The sequence below is a fragment of the Chiloscyllium punctatum genome, chromosome 18, assembly GCF_047496795.1.
Source record: "Chiloscyllium punctatum isolate Juve2018m chromosome 18, sChiPun1.3, whole genome shotgun sequence".
Classification (NCBI taxonomy): Eukaryota; Metazoa; Chordata; class Chondrichthyes; order Orectolobiformes; family Hemiscylliidae; genus Chiloscyllium; species Chiloscyllium punctatum.
This window is the reverse complement of record NC_092756.1, coordinates 4,948,142-4,957,980: the sequence shown is the minus strand read 5'-3', so window position 1 is coordinate 4,957,980 and position 9,839 is coordinate 4,948,142.

Sequence of the window (9,839 nt, the reverse complement as noted above, 5' to 3'; positions counted from 1 at the left end):
CGTGTTCATGAAATGTCTTTGTGTCTGAAGTCAACAAATTCGAAATTGTTACGCAACCACACTGACTTTGTCTCAATGGTAAATTCTCTCCTTGTACGTTTGTTCGTGTAATTTTTAACACACTCTGAAGTCAGCTTCTACGTTTTATTTCTGGAAAGTCGTTCACGATTTAAATAACTCTATTGAGTGTAAGAAAATCTCATCCAAACTTTTCTTAACCATACACTAATGGTTTTCAAGCTCTAACGAAAGTTATTTATTCACGAGAAAGAGGGACTTTCCCGATTTATTCATTCAAACCTCGCGTTATGTGAAAATCTCATTTGCTTACATCATACTTGCGTGTTTCTGCTCCAGCATTTCCAAATCTCTTGAATAAACTCCTTCATTCTTTCTATCATCCCGTTTGTATCCTTTCTGATAATTTTATGTTTCAGAAAACAACGTCACTTGTCTTTCTAATATCTTGCTATCCAGGAAACAGCGTCTGTGCCCTTTCTAACTTCTTTACATGTTTTTGGTGGAGAATGAGGACAAGGATTACACACAATACTCCCACTGAGTGTGACCTAAAGGTTTTACAGTTACACTATGAACTCTTTGCTTTTTAAATATGACGCCTCTATTTATAAACTCCAATCAGGTAAATTCCTATCTATCCAGTTCATGAACATCGTATCTATCACTTCCTTTATTCTTCCTCGGAATGTCCGAAAGGTTTGTAAGGCCAACATCTCTAAACCCCCATGTCCTGAGTCAGTCTCAGCTATTTCTAAAGGTGACTGAAGTTCAAATACTTCATAGTGTGTCTCCCGTCATTCCAGTGCAGACTGGTTTTGGACAGTAAATGCCATCACCAAAGGCCACCTTGGATCTGAAATCAACAGTTTTCACATTGTAATTGTCGTAGCTATTATGTATCGTATGTCCGTGTACTTGTTCATCATTTCATGGGTCCCTGTATTGAATTCTACTGAACAATTATTTTGTGAATGGAGACATTTCCTTCACCACTCATTTGAAACTCAATGAAACATTGAAAAATTTTACTCATATGCTTCCAGAGGACAGTCCTGCCATTACTGGGATGAATCAGTGAACATTCCCCACATATCCTTGAAGGCAAGGATGTCCTTTTCCATTTTAGGAGATCATTACAGCCCTGAATCCCATGGGTGCGTTTATGAACACCAAAACAGTTGCAGCAAGACTTTAAAACGAAGATTTTGCTATCTGCTTACATTGGTTGTCCCAAAACTTACATTCCATATTGTGGTATGTTTGTGGATGAAAGCACTTTCTGAATCTTGAGCCATTATATTTCAGTTTTGTCAAAACATTATCATTCGCTGTTCTCTCTTTCCCTTTCAGTTTCCCGTTTTATATCACGCATTTTATCAGTTTATCTTAAGTTTTCAATAATTTCAATCAATCTCGCTCCTGATTACCAATCCGTGAGAATTCCACAATTTTGTCAATTTATATGCAGTGCAGCTGTAGGGCGCGGTGACCAAGTGGAAAGGCATTGGTCACGTGAAATAAAAGGAGCCAGCTGGTGGAATCTGGCCGTTCCATCAAAGTCATATTTAAAACATTTAACGTAATCTTTAGCCAAATCATATTGGCAGAAAATAAGAAAACAAAAATGAAAAAATTGCTGATGTTGAAAATCAAACAAAAACAGTCGTTGCTGGAATATTTCAGGACATCTGGCAGCATCTGTGGAGAGACGGACCCAATGGATGTGAAACGTTAACTGTGATTCATCTGCACAGATGCTGCCAGCTCACCTGTGATTTTACAGCAATTTCTGTTTTTGTTTCAGATTGGCAGATTTTGTCGCAGTCCATGAGAACAGTGCTCATTAGAATCAAACAGACAGCATGGACCTGGTAGTGTGAAATGAGACAGTAATAATGAATGAGTGGAGAGTGTTGTACTGGAAAAGCACAGCAGGTCAGGCAACATCCGAGGAGCAGGAGAATGGACGATTTCGGCATAAGCCATTCATCAGGAGTTAGGCTTGTGAGTCGGGCAGAGGAACAAAGCTGAAGCCAGGTGCCAACTCGCAGGCACCTCCTCCTACAGACCACGATCACAAACTCTCCTCCCCTCAACAAACTATCATCTCCCAGACCATTCACAATCTCATCACCTCTGGGCATCTCCCATCCACATCCTTCAACGTCATTGTCCATGAACCGTGCACTCCCCGATTCTACCTCCTTCCTAAGATTCACAAACCTGACTGCACCAGTCGACCTATTGTCTCATCCTGAGCCTGTCCCATCCGCATAATCTCTTCCTACCTTGATACAATCTTCTCTTCCCAGTTCAGGAAATGCCCACTTACATTCGTGATACCCCTATGCACTTCACCTCCTCCAAGAATTTATTTTCCCTGGCCCCCAACGCGTCATCTTCACCATGGACATCCAGTCCCTGTACAAATCCATCTGCCATGACAGAAGTCTGCAAGCCTTCCATGTCGAAAGCTCACACCATCCCAACCAGTACCTTTCCACTGACATCCTCATCCACGTGGCTGAACTGGTCCTCACAATCAGCAACTTCTTTTTCCAATTCTCCCACTTCCTCCATCGAAACCCGCATAGGACCTAGCTATGCCTGCCTGTTTGTCAGATACGCGGAACTGTCCATCTTTCGCAATTACACAGGCAGCAGCCTCCACCTGTGCCTCCGCTACATTGGTGAATGTTTGGGGCCACTTGGTGCTCCAACGAGGAGGTTGAATAGCTCACCAACTTTACCAACTCCTTCCACTCCGACCTCAAATTTATCCGGATCATCTTGGCAACTTCACTCATCTTCCTGGACCTCTCCATAACCGACTCTGGCGACTGACTAATGACAGTCATATACTACAAGCCCACTGACTCTCACATGAATCTAGAGAACATCTCCTCCAACCCTATCTCGTGTAAGAACGCCATTCCTTATTCCCAATACCTCCACCTCCAGCACATCTGTTCCCAGGATGACCAATTGCACCTCAGGAAGAGCCAGTTGGTCTCCTTCTTCCACGATCACAAATTGCCTTCCCACGTGGTTGACAGCGCCCTCAAGTTCATCACCTCCATTTCACACACCACCACCCTTGAAGCCATGCCTCTCAACGCAACAAGGACAGAACCACCTGATGCTCACCTTACACCCCCATCAAACTGCGCATAAACGCATCATATTCTGCCACTGATGCCACCTCCAAACAGACACCACCACCAGAGATATATTTCGCTGCCCAACCCTGCCAACATTCCGTAAAGACCATTCCCTCCATGAACCCTTCTTCAGGTCCACACATCCTCCCATCAGCCCACAACCCTCTCCTGGCACCTTTCACTGCCACCAAAGGAAGAGTGAAACTAGCACCCACACCACTCCCCTCACCTCAGTCAAGGCCACAATGGACCATTCCACATCCATTAGAAATTCACCTGTACAGCTACCAATGTCAACTACTGAATCCGTTGCGCCCAGTGTGGTCTCCTCTACATCAGGGAGACAGGATACCTTCTTGCAGATCATTTCAGAGAACATCTCTGGGACACCCGCACCCACCAACTTCACCGTCCCGTGGCTGAACACTTCAACTCCCCCTCCTACCCCATCAAAGACATCCAGGTCTTGGACCTCACCACTGCCAAACCTATACCACCCAACGCCTGGAGGAGGAAGACTACACCTATCGGCTAGGGACCCTCACACCACACGGGATAAATGTGAATTTGAACAGTTACCTCATTTCCCCTCCCCCAAGCCCAAGCCTTCAACTCGCCACCGCCCTCTCAGCCCAATCCATCACTGCAATATCTGACCTAATTTCTTCTCCCTCCTATTCATCCATCTATTGCTTTCCAGCTATTTCCCCTCAACCCCACACCATTTCCATTTATCTCTCAGCCCGACTCACATGCCTTATTCGAGATTAAGGGCTTAAGCCTGAAACCTGAATTTTCCTGCGCCTCGGATGCTACCTGATCTCCTGTGCTTTTATAGCATCACACTACCCACTCTGATCTCCATCATCTGCAGTCCTTACTTTATCCTTGGAATTATCAATGACCTTAGAGTGAATATACCCCTCGATTGCAGTGATCACAGTGTGACTGAGTTTTCCATTTATTTTGGGTGAGGGCAGGCTGGATCTGAGACAAGCGCTTAACATCTAAACAACGGGAATGGTATCACATCGCGAAGTTTGGGTGGGCTGAAGTGAAGTGGAAAATTCTGTCAGAAGATGGGTCAGTACAACTGCATCACATCACCCAGACTGTAAATGACACGCAGAAAGAGAAAATCAACTTCAGTGCAGGCACAATGACAGGTAAAGTGGAAAGGAGACAATACAACACACTGAGGTGCAGTGGAATTAGTTATGTGAAAGGATTTAATATATAAGCTACACATTTACATATGGACTGCCCTCACATTGGAAAAAGGAATTTCCTGCAGTATAACGGCGATATTTGCCTGTGACATCGCAATGTTGAGAGACACTGACATAGTTTCTTCTGTAGCAGCGTAGCCTCGTAAAATCATGATCTTCCCATCAACCAAAATTCAATACTTCAAAGCTCTCCTCTGCGCTGTACAACTTATTTGCTGCTCCTGTAGTCTGATCTTAATCGCTTCACTGTGTATCTTCTTCTGCTTCCTGCTTCATGGAAAAACTTGAAACGTGAACAAATCCACTTTCCACTTTCACCAATCTTTTGCAACCTCTGAGTTGGCACAGGTATGAGTGACCACTTGGCCTTCTCGAGCGCTCTCACTCTGGTATGATCTGAATGATAAAGTGAACTGTGTCTGATCTGCAGAATGTCCCCACGCGGGACAGTGCTGTTTATTCCATCCCCGGGGACTAAGGTGTCTCTATTGGCAGAATATTCAGCCATTTCCCTCCACTTGCAGGCCTTATGATGGGATGTAAATGCGGATATGCTCTGAAGCTTCCTCTCACGGGCACAGCCAGGTGCAAGAGCCCTGGTGGAACCTAGCAACTTTGATTGCGAACTTCCTCCAAATATCATTTATTTGAGAGAAAGAGAAAGGTGCTGAGCTGGTGGGAAAGAGAGAAATGGGCCGTGGACTCTCTTCCCTCAGTAAAATGCAAATAAGTGCATTTTTGTGCTGCCCATTTGATGTTCAGAATCAATCTTCACAGAACAATCCAGCAGAAAGGCTTTTGATTCACAGGCCTCGGTTTCTTTTCTGCAATCGGGCTTCAGTTAACATCTGAGTCCCAACTGTCCCAGATGAAGCGACTCCGAATGAAACCCTCACTCACTGAGAACCAACCCCACAGCCAGGAGCTGCGGGGCTGCAGGCAGTCCAAAGCGGAAGGGAAGATTAAAAACGAACCATTATTTCTCCCTCAGCCTCTCTGCCACAGCGACAGGGAGAGGGACGGCAGAGACGTGTGACGTCATTCACGTGCCGACAGTAGCCGTTCAGCCCATCGAGTCCATGGTAATTCTCTATCGCTTGCTTCTCTCTGAGGTTATTCATCATCAGTGCTGCTTGTTCTAATAAGAGGGAACTGTATCTGTGTCGAAATGCTGTCTCCAACATACTGAACCACATGTCATTCACGGCTGTTCATTTCACTGGAGGACCCTGCTGTGTGACACAGCGTGGGGAAGAACTGCAAGGCTGTTAAAATAATGACTGCAGATGCTGGAAAGCACATTCTGGATTAGTGGTGCTGGAAGAGCACAGCAGTTCAGGCAGCATCCGAGTATCTTCGATATCGACGTTTCGGGCAAAAGCCCTTCATCAGGAATAAAGGCAGTGAGCCTGAAGCGTGGAGAGATAAAGCTAGAGGAGGGTGAGGGTGGGGGGAAAGTAGCATAGAGTACAATGGGTGAGTGGGGGAGGGGATTAAGGTGATAGGTCAAGGAGGAGAGGGTGGAGTGAATCGGTGGAACAGGAGATAGGCAGGTAGGACAAGTCCGGATAAGTCATGGGGACAGTGCTGAGCTGGAAGTTTAGAATTAGTGGGCGGCACGGTGGCACGGTGGCACAGTGGTGAGCATTGCTGCCTCACAGCGCCAGAGACCCGGGTTCAATTCCCGCCTCAGGCGACTGACTGTGTGGAGTTTGCACATTCTCCCCGTGTCTGCGTGGGTTTCCTCCGGGTGCTCCGGTTTCCTCCTACACTCCAAAGATGTGCAGGTCAGGTGAATTGGCCATGCTAAATTGTCCGTAGTGTTAGGTAAGGGGTAGATATAGATGTAGGGGTATGGGTGGGTTACGCTTCGGTGAGGCGGTGTGGATTTGTTGGGCCGAAGGGCCTGTTTCCACACTGTAAGTAATCTAATCTTAAAAAAAAAACTAGTGTGAGGTGGGGGAAGGGGAAATGAGGAAACTGTTGAAGTCCACATTGATGCCCTGGAGTGGAAGATGAGGCGTTCTTCCTCCAGGCATCTGGTGGTGAGTGAGCAGCGGTGAAGGAGGCCCAGGACCTCCATGTCCTAATCAGAGTGGGAGGGGGAGTTGAAATGTTGGGCCACGGGGCGGTGTGGTTGATTGGCGTGGTTGTCCTGGAGATGTTCCTTAAAGCGCTCTGCTCGGATGCGCCCAGTCTCCCCAATGTAGAGGAGACCGCATCGGGAGCAACGGATACAATAAATGATATTAGTGGATGTGCAAGTAAAACTTTGATGGATGTGGAAGGCTCCTTTAGGGCCTTGGATAGAGGTGAGGGAGGAGGTGTGGGCACAGGTTTTCCAGTTCCTGCCGTGGCAGGGGAAAGTGCCAGGATTGGAGTGTGGGTTGTAGGGGGCGTGGACCTGACCAGGTAGTCACGAAGGGAACGGTCTTTGCGGAAGGCAGAAAGGGTTGGGGAGGGAAATATATGCCTTGTGATTTGGTCTGTTTAGAGGTGGTGGAAATGTCGGTGGATGATTTGGTTTATGAGAAGGTTGGTAGGGTGGAAGGTGAGTACCAGGGGCGTTCTGTCCTTGTTACGGTTGGAGGGGTGTGGTCTGAGGGTGGAGGTGTAGACGAGATGCGTTGGATGGCATCTTTAACCACGTGGGAAGGGAAATTGCCATCTCGAAAGAAGGAGGCCATCTGCTGTGTTTTGTGGTGGAACTGGTCCTCCTGGGAGGTAGATCCAGCGAAGGCGGAGGAATTGGGAATACGGGATGGCATTTTTGAAAGAGGTAGGTTGGGAAGAGGTGTGGAAGTGGTAGGGTGGGAAGAGGTGTGCATCAGGTCAAATCTCCGTCACATTCGTGACTGTTGTTCTTATGTTTATTTCTTCTCTACGTGTGCTGAAGTAACACAGTGAGGGATCAATTACTGTTGTCAGACATACATGTAGGGTCGTAATAAATGCTGAAGTTGTGATATTCGAGCAGTGTTTATTAACATAGACTATTCACTGTTCGAAGCTCAGGCTCAGGAATTTGACAGAGAGCGAATTTGAGTAAAGGTTGAGCCGGGGCGTTTACCCCATGACGTACCACGAGTTTCTGCGGTTGCTTTGTTGTTCACCTCATTTCTGTATCTTGCATCATTGAGGATTTTGAAGTTGTCCCCTCTATACAAAAGGCCCGTGCTTATGCAACATTGTACAAAAGATGCAGTGCAATAAAAGCCGATGCTAATTCTGTCTACTTATCCAGATATTGACCCCTGGAAACAGCACTGTGCACTCTCCTCGAGTCTGGAAAACAACTTCCTCACATATAATGCTATATTCTCGCTCTCATAGTGCTGTTCATTCCATCGGCTTCTGTTTTTCACAGAATCCGATTCAATAGATCTTGTCACTGTGTCATTTCTTTCCATGTGGTCAGATCTTGTGAACAGAATATCACAGTGGGAGTGCCCTGGACCCATAACCCAGAAGTCAGACCATACTCAGGGAACCGTATTCTGGTCTTGATCATTTCATGAACACCAGGAAGAGATATCTATGCTCTTCAAAATTTAATTACCTGTTTTAAGAAGAAAGGTAAACAGTTCCTGGTTCCTGCTTTTGTTACCACACGGACCAAGATTGTAAATGCTGGAACCAGTCGAGACTGCCGCTCTCCCACATCCAACTTATCCCCAGGTTGTGTTAAGATCATGGTCTGAATCGCTTCCTTCTCTTCCCTGTCACTCTAGGATGATGTGAGCTGTGAAATCTTTGACGTGAAGTGGAGGCAACGTGGAAAAATCTATACACGGCAGGTGCGTGAGCGACGGGACTCGCTGCAGTTACATCCCATGCTGATTCAGACAGCAGAAGCCTCCCTGTGACTTCGAGAAGCACAGACACTGTTCCCGAATAATGGGGAGAGATTCACTCTTTCCTCGCAGTTCTGTATTTTCTAGCTCTCTCCAGTGGCATTATTTGGACAATGGTTCCAAAAAGAAGATGATTTCTTGTGCATGCACGATCTCCCTTTTCTACACCTTTCCAGAATTCCCATACTTCCCACTCCCGCCAGCCCCCTACCCCGCTCCACACACCCATGTTTGATAGGGAGCTAGAGATCGCGTTCAAGCTGCTCGACACTAATACTGCGTGACAATGGAGGATGAGTTCGTTCAGTTCTCAATGAAGATCGCCCTGTTCCGGGAAAGCAGCTAGCACAGCCTCCTGGGAGAAGCGAGTCAGAATGGAAAGGAGCTGTTATTAAATCTCTGTGCTTCTTTCACTCCGAAACAGCAGAAATAGCCTTAGTTAACCAAAAACTCACCTGATTTCTGGTTACCACGTCTGGCGCCGTTCTGGCTCGTTTGTCTCGGGTGTGACATTGCTTCAGACAGGTGACATATGTGCGAGAGCTCTCGCGTTCACATTGCGGATGAGCCTTGGAATTTTGCACACGACTTCATTTTTGACTGTGAAGATATGATTTCGATGAGATCGGTTTCAGATAAAGATTCCAAAGCTTGAAAACATACACAAGCAAGTTCAAGAACCGCTTCTTCTCGGCCATTGCTGCTCTGAGAAATGGATTGTATAACTTGAAATAATGCTGAACTTGCCAATGTGGATTTTGCTGAGCGCACGTCCGATACGGAGTAACCTGAATTCCTAAGTCTGGCCAAATTTTGCTTTCCTCACGCTGTGATCTGCATGTCCTTGATGACTATGATCCGACTTTACCATCGCAAACAACGCTTTCCACTGTACTTATGTCCATGTGACAATCAATCAATCAAAACACAGTCATTTCCTCATTGCGTGGAGCCAGCAGAGCGCAGGTGGGCTGCATGGCCTCAGTCTGCAGTGTGACACATTTTGTGATTCTGATTGAAATTGCAAATAAAACAGCAGAATTGGGGAAGTTACACGGTGGTTATATTGACACAGCCGGGACACATATGTGCCACAGTGTATCACACAATAACAGTGAAGATATTTTAACGTCATCCTCGAAGGTACATGCTACAAAAACCTGAAGACTACGGGAAACCGCTGTGGTCAGCGATAACAGAGCGGCCCAAAGGGATTGTGGTGGGCGCATAATCCAGAAATTAATGAATGAAAAGCATCCTCTGCTCGATGACAATTCCAGCTTTCAGTGTGTGTACTGCAACTGCCAGAGTTTCGCTATAACAGTGCTCCGTTCTTCACATTACATATTGATGAGCCATCTGCATCCTGTCACTCAATGGTATCTGAAATAGATACAACCGCCACATTTATGTATTTGAGGAAACACACGTTTGAAGTTATGGAAGATTTTTTTGCTGTTCTCTGTAGGTCTGTTATGAAGTGATTCGCAAAGTCACTTGACTGAGCTGGGAATACACTGGCGAAGGTGAGAGAAATCAGTTGGTGTGTGGGCCATACCTCTGACGCCTTGCAG